The sequence below is a fragment of the Cupressus sempervirens genome, chromosome 3 (assembly GCF_028749045.1).
Source record: "Cupressus sempervirens isolate cs-2001-9-10 chromosome 3, ASM2874904v1, whole genome shotgun sequence".
NCBI lineage: Eukaryota > Viridiplantae > Streptophyta > Pinopsida > Cupressales > Cupressaceae > Cupressus > Cupressus sempervirens.
Genome location: NC_143120.1, coordinates 826,502,618 through 826,515,492, shown reverse-complemented (window position 1 = coordinate 826,515,492; position 12,875 = coordinate 826,502,618). Strand labels below are relative to the sequence as shown.

At 33.1% G+C, this 12,875-nt stretch overlaps 1 pseudogene; it reads right to left on the bottom strand.

Annotated features, from left to right (window-relative positions):
- The window catches only part of LOC149569327 (uncharacterized), a 117,098-nt pseudogene that overhangs the window by 27,293 nt on the left and 76,930 nt on the right, over positions 1-12,875 (bottom strand).

The window sequence follows — 12,875 nt, the reverse complement described above, 5'->3', positions numbered from 1 at the left end:
ACCCTAACCAGCATACCAAAGCACATAACATTTTACGAGTGTCAAGCGACACTGAAAGAACATAATTACGAACAATAGGGTTTCCAAATTTTAGCACATGGAGATCAGTTTTGTTCCTCCGTAGGGTTTCTGGGCTAAATATCTGCACACTCATTGCACACATCAGTAGTCCTAAAAATCACATGTACATATATACGTATCAGAATTTTACATAATTTGAAACATACATAAATCAGGGTTTTCATGCATCCTACTTATATCCTTAATCATAAAGATTCCAACTCAATGTGTTAATCCCACATTTTACTGATTTCATCAACATACATATACATGAGCATTAAATGACAATCATCAAATATATCTGGAAATAACATCACACAACATGAAATAATAAAATATGTTCTAAGCATCAGATAATGTCTCGACAACTCGAGTCGCGGATAACAAAATAAGATTAATGTATCACTATGCTATGATGGGTCGGGAGCGAGGCCTCACATATATACCCCATGAACCACATGTGTGGGCCAAGAGTTTAGGAGCCCCTTAAGGATATTCTGAAAGGGGGTTGACCACTTAAGTCAGGATTTAATCCATTCTTATCAATTTTGAGCGAAAGGGCAATTGAAAAAGAGGTGGTCTACATATTCATTGCTCTGTTTACACATAACACACCAGTTGAGGCCCATGATACCAAATCTAGCTAATCTATCCGTGGTTAGAGCTCTATTCTAAAGGGAAATCCATAAAAAGAAACTCGCCTTAAGTAGGCAAGCTGCATCCCAACACAATTTTAAAGGGATTTCCACATAGTTCCACTTTTGTGAATGAATAATAGATTGATACCCAAGCTTCACATTGTAAACTCCATCCTTTGATCCAGCCCAGATAAGACTATCCAACCTTTCTGATTGTTTAACTTTCCTATTCGATATGATCTTTTCAAAAGCAGCAGTTGAATCTGGCTCAAGTTCTAAATCATCGATGGAGCACCATCTCCATCGCAGTTCCCCATCCGACATCTCTTTAACTTTATAATCTTTGACCTTACAACCCCACAATGATTTCAACTTAGTTATAAGGTTCTCTAAATTGGGGGATGAATGAATAGGGGGCAGTCCATCCCATGAATCTTCCCAGAGAAAGGCTTTATTCCCTACCCCCACATCCCAAGTTAGATATTTGCTAATAATACCTCAACATTTTGACATCAAATTCCAACACTCCGACCCTTTCGATAATCTTTCCATCCTAAACAATGATTCCAGGTCTGATGGATCTAGATATTTATAATATAGAATTTTGGCCCATTTGTGTTCATTTTCTTGGTATAACCTCCACACAAGTTTAGCTCCCAAAGCCTCATTCTACCATTATGGCTTCTTTATTCCTAAACCCCCACATTCCTTGGGTTTGCATAAGTTATCCCATTTAATAAGAGCAAGTTTCTTGTCATTTTCCTTATCCTTCCACAAGAAATTTCTAAGTTTGGTCTCAAATTTCTTGGACATCTAATTATTAAGAGGAAGACATGCCATGGGAAAAATTGGAGTAGCTGAAAGGACTGCTTGGATCTTGGTAATCTTACCAGCCTTAGAGAGCCACTTATTTTTCCAGCTTTTAATCCACTTATCCACCTTTTCAATCGTGTCCATCCAAACTTTGGTGTACCTCAAATTCCTCTCCAAAACGATGCCTAAATATTTGCAAGGGAAAATTCCCTTTTTGTATCCCATAATTCCACATATCCTATTTTCCATTTCAAGAGAGGTGTTCAAGAAGAAAATTTCTGATTTTTCTTTATTAACCTTCTGACCTGAGGCATCCATATATTGCTGAATTATGCTTTTAAAACCCTTGGCCTTTTGGATGGAGCTCTTGCTAGGTAGAATGGTGTCATCTGCATATTGTTGATGTGTAATATTAGGAAGATTCTTGTTAACAACAATACCAGAGATCTTTCTTTCCTGATAAGCACAGGAGATTGCTCTCCCAAAGGCTTCAGCCATTAGAATAAAGAGGGAGGGAGATAGAGGATCTCCCTGCTTAATACCCTTGGAAATTTGAAAAAATCCCTTAGGTGTCCCATTTATGAGAATCAAAATATTCGGAGTAGAAATAAACTTAAATATTAGATTTACCCATTGATGAGAAAAACCAAACGCTTCTAAAACTTTACAGAGAAAATGCCAGTCAACCATATCGTAAGCCTTCTGTATGTCTAACTTCATAAACATACATGCTTCTTATCTATGGTAGTTGAGTGAATGACTTCCTAAATTATGAGTATGCCATCCAAAATCAACCTTCCTAGAACAAAACCTATCGGCTCTTTAGAAATCAATTTTGGCATGATTACCTTAAGTCAATTAGCTATAACTTTTGAAAATATTTTATAAATAGTGTTGCATAAAGCAATAGGGTGGAAGTCTCCAGGATGTTCCAGACAATCCTTCTTAGGGATAAGTGTGAAGAAGGAATAGTTGATTTCAGCCAATAGAGACCCACCATTCATTGATGCTTCAATTGCTTTCCATAAGTCTTCACCTAGTATATCCCAACATTTTTGAAAAAAGAAGGCTTGAAACCCATAAGGACCTGGGGATTTACCTTGGCTCATATTAAAGACCATTGATCTTACCTCTTCCAAAGTTATTGGTCCATTTAGATTTTTATTATCTTCTGCAGTGACCAATTTTGGGATAAATTTGAGCATTCAGGACTGTGCCTCCCTATTAGACCCTTCATAATTATTCAGTAAATTATTAAAATGAGAAACTATCATGTCTACTCTTTCTAGTGGACTTTCTATATGTAAACCTTATGGAGTCGGGATGCTAGTAATTTTCTTGAAAGCTCGGTTCTGGATCGTAGAATTGTGAAAAAACTTAGTGTTCTGATCTCCCTCATCCAACCATTTCTCTTTGGATTTTTTTCTCTAGTAGGTTTCTTCTTTGGATAAAATATCTTCCTATTTCATGAGGATTTCTTTTTCTAAAGTTTATTTCTCATAATTCATACCATATTTTATAATTTCCTAATTCAGGTTTTCCAATTTTTCTTCAATTTCCAGTTTTTCTTTAAAAATATTGTTGAAGTATTCTCTGTTCCCCCTCAAAATATTTTCTTTCAGTAATTTGAGTTTGGAAACGAAAATGAACATTTTTGACCCAGCAAAATTTGCTTGAGTCCACCATGTTTTAACCAATTCAAGAAATCTTGGATCTTGAAACCACATCTTTTCACACTTAAAAGGATTTCTGGGAGGTTTAGATGGTTCTGAAATCTCCAAACAAATAGGGAAATGATCCAATCCTACGAAGGGTAGAATGGAGGATTGAAATTCCTTATTATAGGAAGAAAGATTACCTACTGTAAAGAATCTATCTAATTTTTCCATGATATAATCATTATCCTTTCTTCTATTATTCCACATAAATATGTCGTTACTTGATGGAATTTCTAGTAAACTAAGTTTGTCAATCCATAATTTGAATTCTATAGACGAGAGCGGCAGATGTTGAGTTCCCCCTACTTTCTCATCTAAATTTAGAATCGTATTAAAATCTCCTCCTAATATAGTCGAGCTTTCTTTGTGCTTTGTAATAACCGAACTTAACTCATCACAAACGATTTTTTCCCCTATTATACTATTAGGACCATACACATTTATAAGAATGAATTTCATATCTGATTTTATGCTCTATATATTCACACACAGCCAGTTATTATTATTTACTAGATATGTTAGATTTACTTTCCTAGGGTTCCAAATAATTCCTAAACCCCCCGAGGCACCTATTGCCTCAATTAAGATTGAATCCCAAAACCCTAACATCTTACTAAGTTTAGCACCTTCTCCTTTATTAAGTTTGGTTTCTTGAATTAATATTATTTCTGATTTAAAATTTTTTAAATATTGTTTAAATAACCTTTTTTTGCTAGGGGCATTAAGACCCCTAACATTCCAAGATGTTATCCTCATATTGCCTTAGGAAGGCTCTTCCCCTTCCCCATGATAAGAAGCTCATCAATTTTCCTCTGTTCTCTGGCTAGACCTTCAATTTCACGTAATTCCTTTAATGATCTCTTACCTCTTTTTCCTTTAGGTTTGCCATAATTTGGAGAGGTTAAACCTTCCTAATTCATTTGTATACCAAGCTCTTACTGAAATATATCCAGATCTTGATCTGATGATGCAAATCCTTTCTCTAATCTTACAAACTCCTTCATTTCCAATTCCTTACAGATCTGATGCCCAAGACTATCCTCCTCAAATTTTTTATTTTCTATTTCTGTCGACTTTCCAATGTTTGTCCTATCATCTTTCTAATTGCCTTTTGGTGTATTTCCACTCTGTTTGTCATGTTTCCTTACACTGTCCTCCATCTGGATCTCTATGATATCCCTTTGGATATCCTCAGCTATATATTCATCTCCTCCCAATTTGATTATTATTTTTTGTACCAGCTCCTCTTTTTGAGAGGTAGTGCTCTTATCTAGGTTATCAAAGTCAAAGACCTAAATGAGCTCCTCTGTTAACTATTCTAAACTATTATCTTCAACCTCTAACATACCAATTTCTGGTGTATATTCTAGATCCTCATTTTAAAAATGTTGAAGCACTTTTACAATTGAGACTTCTGGACTCTTTCCATCAATCCAAGTTTGTGACTGAACCTCTACTGGGCTAAAAGGTGAGAAAGGATGCCCATATGGAGTTTGCCAAAATTTTGAAGCTCTTCTGGTTCCATCAAGTATCAGAGTGGTTAATTCTACTTCAGGGAGTATATTAGTATTCAACTACTGAGGTTCCTGTGGTTTTGTTCTTGAAACTGCTATTTCCATCCTATCCTTGGGTGAAGAGAAAAGCATGTTATTTTCTGCTTCATCTATGTCTTGATGATTCACTGAATCTATAGTTTTTCTTTGTATCTCTCCTTGTCATACATTTTCCTTATTCTCTTCAAGATCCTTCTGATACATGTGTGCTGAGGACCCCTTTATAGTTTCTGTTTCCAAATGAATCTCTTCTTTTTCATCTTCCATAATACTGCTTCCTTTGTGCTCTCCAGGAGCCTCATGTATTTCTGTGTCTTGTTCTAGATCTTGGTTTATGACTATTGTGGACATTGTTACACTCCTTTTTGGGGCATCTTTGTCTCTGATTACCAAATATTTTGGTGAGGGATTAGACTTACAATTCTCCTTGTCATGTTCCACTACAACTTTTTTCTTTTTTCTACTCTGTCTTTTAGAACAACTACCATCCAACCCCAGATCTGTGTCCTTTTTAGGAATATAAACTATAATAGATTTAAGTCTTCTTTTATTAGGTAAAACCTTGTCTAATGCTTTATCAACTGTCCTTTCTTTCTGATTGACCTGACTTTGGAATCCTGTTGGAGAGATCTGATCTTCCAGCATTTTTCTCTTCATTGCCCTCAACCAAGAAAATTGACTGCTGATATCCGAGGTAAGGGGGAGGATCTTGGGCATGATTTTATAAAATTCATCAAATCTTAAAATATCAACTATTCTCTTTTTATATGTCTGATACTTGATATCATAAGATGCTTTACTAGTTATAAATTTTTTGTTAAAATCTAGTGGATGATTGAACTTCACATTGATTAACACCTTGACATTGTTACAGTAGTAGAAAGAAGCATCAATACCTCTGACCCTATGGCTGTAATAATTTCTTCATGACAAAGCTTCGGAGGGAGGGATGGCAGGACAAACCAAGAGGGCAACTTGCAATCTAAATTTTCTAATTTAAAATTGTGGGACCAATCTATAAATTTAACACAGTGACCATTAAAAAAACACTCAGACCATAATAAAAATTCTTTTTTGATAGACTCATCTAAACATTGTAAAAAAAGTATATTATCTGAGAAAGTGAATATACTTACCTGGTTCTCGCAGGACTCCTCCAGCCAGTCGAGTAGCAAAGGGAAATCATCCTATGGCCCATTCCAAATAGCAAAGAGGCCTCTCTTTATGCATTTGTCCCATGAAGATTCGATAGCTTTGCTTGAAATTTTGACCGGTTCATCCTTTGCATATCGCAAAGATGACCTAGGAGATGGACTAGGGTTCACAGAAAGATGTGGATTATGGATTCTATGATGACGGGGGATGTATGAACCTAGGGAATCAGATTTGGGTGGTAAACTTTCTGCCTGGGGTGAAACCAGTTGATATGGATCTGGAACCATAGCCTTATATTTTTCTAGGTGAGCATATCTCGTTAAATTGAAAATATGAATCTAATTATTCAGTTGATCTACTGTAAAAATTTGGTGATTCAGATTTTGGTGTACCTCAAAGTGGATTTGAGAGTTCTACGGAGGAGGATTTTGGACATACATCTCACGATCTTTATTTCCCCTGCTACATCGCTGGCTGCGAGGTTCCTCAGCATCGTTTTTAAAAATGTCAAATCTATTCACTGTGTTTACTGAGTATCTCTTATCATATATGTTTTGTGGTTTCTTCTGCTGCCAAATCAGCTCGAGGCCGCTTGTGTTTACATGTTTTTGTAGGAATTTTTTTCGAGACTTTGCGAGTCGGAAAGGGTTTGGTTTCTTTGCAAAAGCAGAGCAGAGCGCCATTTTTTAAATAAAAAATCATAGCGTTGGGAGACTTGACTTGTTACATTGTATTCAAGAGATTTAGATATATTAATATTGTTTATTTTAATATTAATATGTTTATTCATTAAATATGATACTTTATATTGATTATTTTATTTCTTGACAAACAAAGAAAAAAATTGTATATTAAGGAAAAAAATAGGATTTTTTTTTTAAAATTTAAAAACAATCTTAAATTTAAGTCTATTTAAATTAATTAAATAGAGGATGGGTTTTTTTTTCTCAACATAAAATATAGGAAAATTATTTATTTAAATCTTTATATAAAAAATAATCTTTAATTTATTATATAAGGTTTTTCAAATGTTATTATAATTTATTTTTTAAATGTCAAGATATTATCATTGCATTTAGATTTATTTCTATTTTATTCAAATTCAAAGATATTATTTTAATTAGAATGAGATTTTTTTTTGTAATTATAGTGTTTTATAATTTTTATAATTTTTATAATTTCTTTGATTAGTGCATATCTTTTTTATTCCAAAAAAATAAGTTTTGTACAATTAATTTTATCTATGCTTTTATTTTATTCAATATTGTTTTTAGTGTTAATTTTTAAATTGATTAATAAAATATATATAGTAAAAAAACAACAACAAACCTTTCCTATCAATGAAATTGTTATGGAGGTTTTTTAATTAATTAAATACATGGTATTTATTTTTTATGATAATAAAATTATTGAAAAAAATATTTATTGATTTTTTAAAATAAAAACTAATGTTAACTTTTGTATACTATGTTTGTTTAAAGTAATTAAATAGATGATAGTTGTTTATTTATAAGAAAAAATTAATTGAGAAAGCATTTATTTAATTCTTAATATTAAAAGTAATCTTAACTTTAGTGTATTAAGTTTGTTAAAATTAAATTTAGATAGATGATAGTTGTGTTTTTATAAGAATAAAAAAATTGGTAAAGTATTTATTTAACTCTTAATATAAAAAGTAATCTTAAATCTACTATTCAAAGTTTTGAAGATACTATTATACTATGTTTTCTTTAAATGTGAAGACATTATCATTCTATTTATATTTTTTAATATTTTATTCACTAGAGAATATAATTGGTTTAGTTAATAAAAAAATTGTAATAATTATTTCAATTAATTATTTATTTTGTCTTTTTTTGTTAAAAGAAAAATTAAATTAAAGAAGAAATAAACTTATTATAGTATAATTTACAAAGAAAATTTACATATCCTTTTACCTAAAGAACATATTTTTTAAATTTTTATACAATTAATTTTATCCATTATGCTCTTATTTTATACAATGTAATTATTTTTTTCAATTTGTAAATTGATTAATTAAAAAGATAATTAGTAATGATTATTTAATTTAATAAAAATAAATAAGAAAAGTCTTTTCAATTAAAATAAAAAATCTATAATTTTGGACTTCTTTTTCTTAAAGTGAATAGATTTTCTACACCACAAAATGGTTATATGACTTTCTAAATGTTGTTTTAAGGTTTTTTAAGTAGTTTCATGACGTGAGCCAAATTTCCTGAGCAAAAAGTATGAGGGCATTGGACCACATTAAAAGCCTATCAGCTATTTAATCTCAAGCTAGAAAAGTCTTGATGTTATATACTCATAAACACTTTTATTTTCATTGTGCTTTTTATGTTTTGTAGTTTCATTAACTAAAAAAATCACCCCATTATTATTTATTAAAAAGAAAATTATATCATAGAAAAGTCAAAAATAAAAGTATTGTTTTATGGTGGAATTTGACGATCACCCCTGCCTATCCCTTATTTTTTTGTTATAGTTTGGTCATATTAATGCCTTTCATTTTACGTTTTGAGATAAATACTTATTGTCAAAAATAATATAATATGTTTATAAATTAGTAATATTTACAAAATCTCATATCTTAAAGTTTCTAAATTCATACATTCTAAAAATTAATATAAAATTCTACAAAGTAATTAAAAATAAACAATATGTGCATATTAAGAAAGTTTCTAAGTTTATTTTGCATACTCATATTTCAAATTGGTAAAAAAATATTATATAGTATATTGGAAAAATATTATTTATTATGATATTGGACATTTTATTTATAAACTTAAGTATCATGTTGATGTTTTTGTTAATGTATAGATTAGTAAAGAGCTATTGATAATTTATATTCATATTTAATATATATATGTATTCGTGTATATGTATATATATATAAAATCACAAATACATAAAATGATAAAATAAGTTATTGATTCATATCAAACTTTATATAATACAAAATCATATATATTAAAGCAGTAGTATGAAGTCATCTATCAACTTAATCAAATAAACAAACTCTGATTAGTCACGCCGATAGACGTGACTCAAATATGAGTCATGACTATTGGTCATGACTCTTGTTCTTAAAAGAGACTGTTGTATATATGAATGTATCCCACCTTGTTTCTGATATACAATGAACATAGAATTAAATAAAGTCTTCAAGTAATTTTAGAGCAGGAGATACTCATTATCCACGTGCATAATATATTATATTGCAGAGAGTTTTTATACTAGTTTTAGTCCAATATTATCTTGAATAGTTATTCTATGTAATAAAACTCTTTAGTCTAATACTTTAACATGGTATCAGAGCAATTATGAACTCCTGGGACAAGAGATATTATAACAATAGTATTGTCCTGATTGAAATTGTAGAATGATATGGAAATCTTAGACCATGAGTTTTTATAAATTCATTTTTGGAATTTTCCTACCATGGGGAATTCTAAGTTACTTGATGGGACTTAAATATTAATTTCGAAGACTAAGCTGCTACAAGAATTTACCATATTCTTCTACTGGTTGCGATCTCTTGTGTTTTACCAAAAGTTTGTTAGTTTTGTTAGCTTTGGACAGCTGTTTGTCCATTTGCTATTATTTAGCAAGTAATTGTTTTGCTAACTAATTGGTTGGATTAGAAACAAATATTTGTTAATTAATTGACCACTTTTGGAAACAACTAGAAACTGACTTGGTTAGGGTTGTTAAGTTGTTTTAATCTCAACCATCGATTGTAAATCAATCTCGTCTGTTGGTTTACCAATAGGAGTAGTATAAAAGGGGGTCAAGGGGGCATTTGGAGAACATGAAGTTTGGAGAAATGTTTGCAGTGTTAGCAACAGTCTTGCAGTGTTAGCAAGGGCACAGTGTTAGCGTGGGAATAGCAGTGGGGAATATCAACGGGATAAATTAGGAGGTTGTTGAAATTCTGCCAATAAGAGGCAAGGAATTTTTTATCTCTTGATTTGCTGAAGTTTAATATAATTTCTCATCTGTAGAACTAGTTTTCCCTTAGGGGTTTTTCCAGGGACAATTTGTCCGAAAATATTGTGTTCATTGTGTTGCGCATTTCTTTCCGTATTTTATAAGTGAAGTTGCAGTTGTGTTATTTTTTCATATTAGCTGGGAATTTATTTTCAGCAGTTTAATAATCATTTATGATAGGAGACTAATAATCAGTGACTGAAATGGTTAAATTTTTCACATGGTATCAGAGCATTATTAAGGGTAGAAGAGTTTTTCCCTAGGAAAGAAATTTTGATCTGTTTAGATTTATTATTTCTTTAAACCCTTGAGATGGCTTTACCTGGTTTGAGAGATCAGGATAGATTGGATGGTGCCTCAAATTTGGTGTCTGGAAGGCCAAAAATTTTTTATTGTTGGAAGAGAATGGTATCAAGGATTATGCTACCAGTGTTGTACCTGTACCAACAGATGCAACACAACTTACAACATATAGGAAGGACGATGCCAAAGAGAGGAGGATAATACTTGATGGTGTCAAGGATCATATTGTTCCACATATCGCATAGCTAGATATGGCGAAGAAGATGTGGGACGCCATTCTGAATCTACACCAGAATGCTACCACCAATAGGAAGTTGATTCTCAAAGAGAAGCTAAAGAATACTCAAATGAATTAGGGAGAAGACATCACAAGTTACCTTACTAGGCTCAGACTTGTCAAGGATGAGTTAGCAGCTATTGGAGATAGCCCTAGTGATGACAAGCTAGTGAGAATAGCCCTAAATGGGTTTACTAAAAAATGGAGTGTCTTTGTTCAAGTTGTCAGTGGACGAGATACTTTATCGAGTTGGGATCGACTATGGACTAATTTTACTCAGGAGGAGTTTAGACCAAGTCTTGTCAATGGGGCGAACAAGAGTTAGAAAAATGAGTTGGAACAAGAGAACGTTGCCCTAGTGGGTAAAGGGAAAGCAAAGAAGTGATCTAGCAAAGGATCAAATTCACAAAGTGAGAAGAAGAAGAAGGACCTTTCTAAGGTCAAGTGCTTTGGATGTCACAAGTTTTGACACTATGTCAGTGATTTCCTAGAGAGGAAGAAGGGTAAGAAGTAGGTGGTAGCTTCAACAAGTGCGAAAGAACTCTCCAGTAGAATGGAAGATGAGTTTGCACTCATAGCTTGTATGGTTAGCTCAACCTCACAGTGTGTTTGGTATATAGATAGTGGGGTGTCATTTCATATGATAGGAGTTAAAGAGTACTTCTCTAGTTACAAGGAGGACGACACCAACATCCAAATTTCTATGAGAAACTTGTCCAAACTCAACCCTATTGGGAAAGGGACTATTCAATTTCAGAGGGAGAATGGAAAGATAATTCCACTTCATGATGTGTTATATGTGCCAAGCTTAGGTATAAGTTTGATTTTTGTATCTATTCTTCAGGATAGGGGGTATACTATACTCTTTAGAGAGACAAATGTGTTGATTAAGTACAAGGATTGGAAATAACCCATAACTATTGGAGTTAGGAGTGGTCACCTTTATAGATTGCAATTTGATACTCCTAAGGGACTTATGAGCAACAGTAATCCTAGAGATCTTGGAGAGATATGGCATAGGAGGATGGGCCATATTCATCATGAAGCACTTAGATTGCTTCATGAGATGGTGACAGGTGTTCCAGAGGTGAGTACAGAGCATTACGATGTATGTAAGGGATGTGTGTTGGGGAAGTTTGTGAAAGCATCTTTTCCAAGGAGTGACACCAGATCTAAGCGTATTCTTGATCTAGTACATTCAAATGTTTGTGGACCCATGTCGATGAAATCTCTTAGAGGATATGAGTAGTATGTTACTTTTATTGATGATTTCTCTAGAAAGACCTAGATATACTTCTTGAAGACTAAGGATGAGATTTTCAGTCGATTCTAAGAGTTCAAGGCTCTAGTGGAGAATTTGATAGGAAAGAAGATAAAGGTTCTTTGGTCAGACAATGGAGGCGAGTACAAAGGAAATGTCTTCCAGGAGTTCTGTACCAGAGAAGGAATCAAGAGAGAATGCACTGTTCCTTACAATCCACAGCAGAATGGAATTGCTAAGAGGAAGAACCATTCTATATCGGAGGCAGCAAGAGCTATGCTACATGACCAAGACATGCCCCGTTACTTATGGGCAGAGGCATGTAATACAACAGTCTACATCCAGAATAGAGTTCCACACAAGGTGCTAAGGAAGATGACACCAAAGGAGGCTTTCACAGGGAAGAAGCCAGATGTTAGTCACTTCAAGATATTCAAGAGTTTGGCATATTGCCATATTCTTGGAGATACACGTACAAAGTTAGATTAGACTGCAGAGAGGGGGTACTTTGTTGGGTACAATGAGACCTCAAATGCATATAGGATTTTCATTTCGGGGACTAAAAGAATTATTGTTAGAAGATATGTCAAGTTCATGGAAGACAAGGCATTCAGGAGATCTAGAGATTTTCTAGCAAAAGATCAGAGTGAGCAGCCAACAGAAGCTCCAAGACCAAGTCAAGAGCAACAAAGCTCAAGTACAGTTATGAGTACGAATGTAGACTCAGTTAGTGAGGATTCATAGAGTATGGAGCAATAGGTGCAATAGGAAATGCATCTAGAAGACTTAGAGGTTGACATTTCATCCTCTATAATTGGCAACAGGAACCAAGTGGTTCCAGATACACAAAGGGATACTCAGGAGTTTGTGGGAGCTCCTAGGAAGAGTACTAGACAGCGAAGACAACCAGCCAAGTTCAATGACTATGTGGCATTAGTTAGTCAGTTGGTAGATAGTGAACCTTCTAGCTATCAGGAAGCTGCAAAACATCAAGTATGGTCAGATGCTATGGTTGAGGAATATTCTTCAATAATGCAGAATGATGTGTGGGAGATAGTACCTAGACTAACAGATAGGGCTATAGTTGGA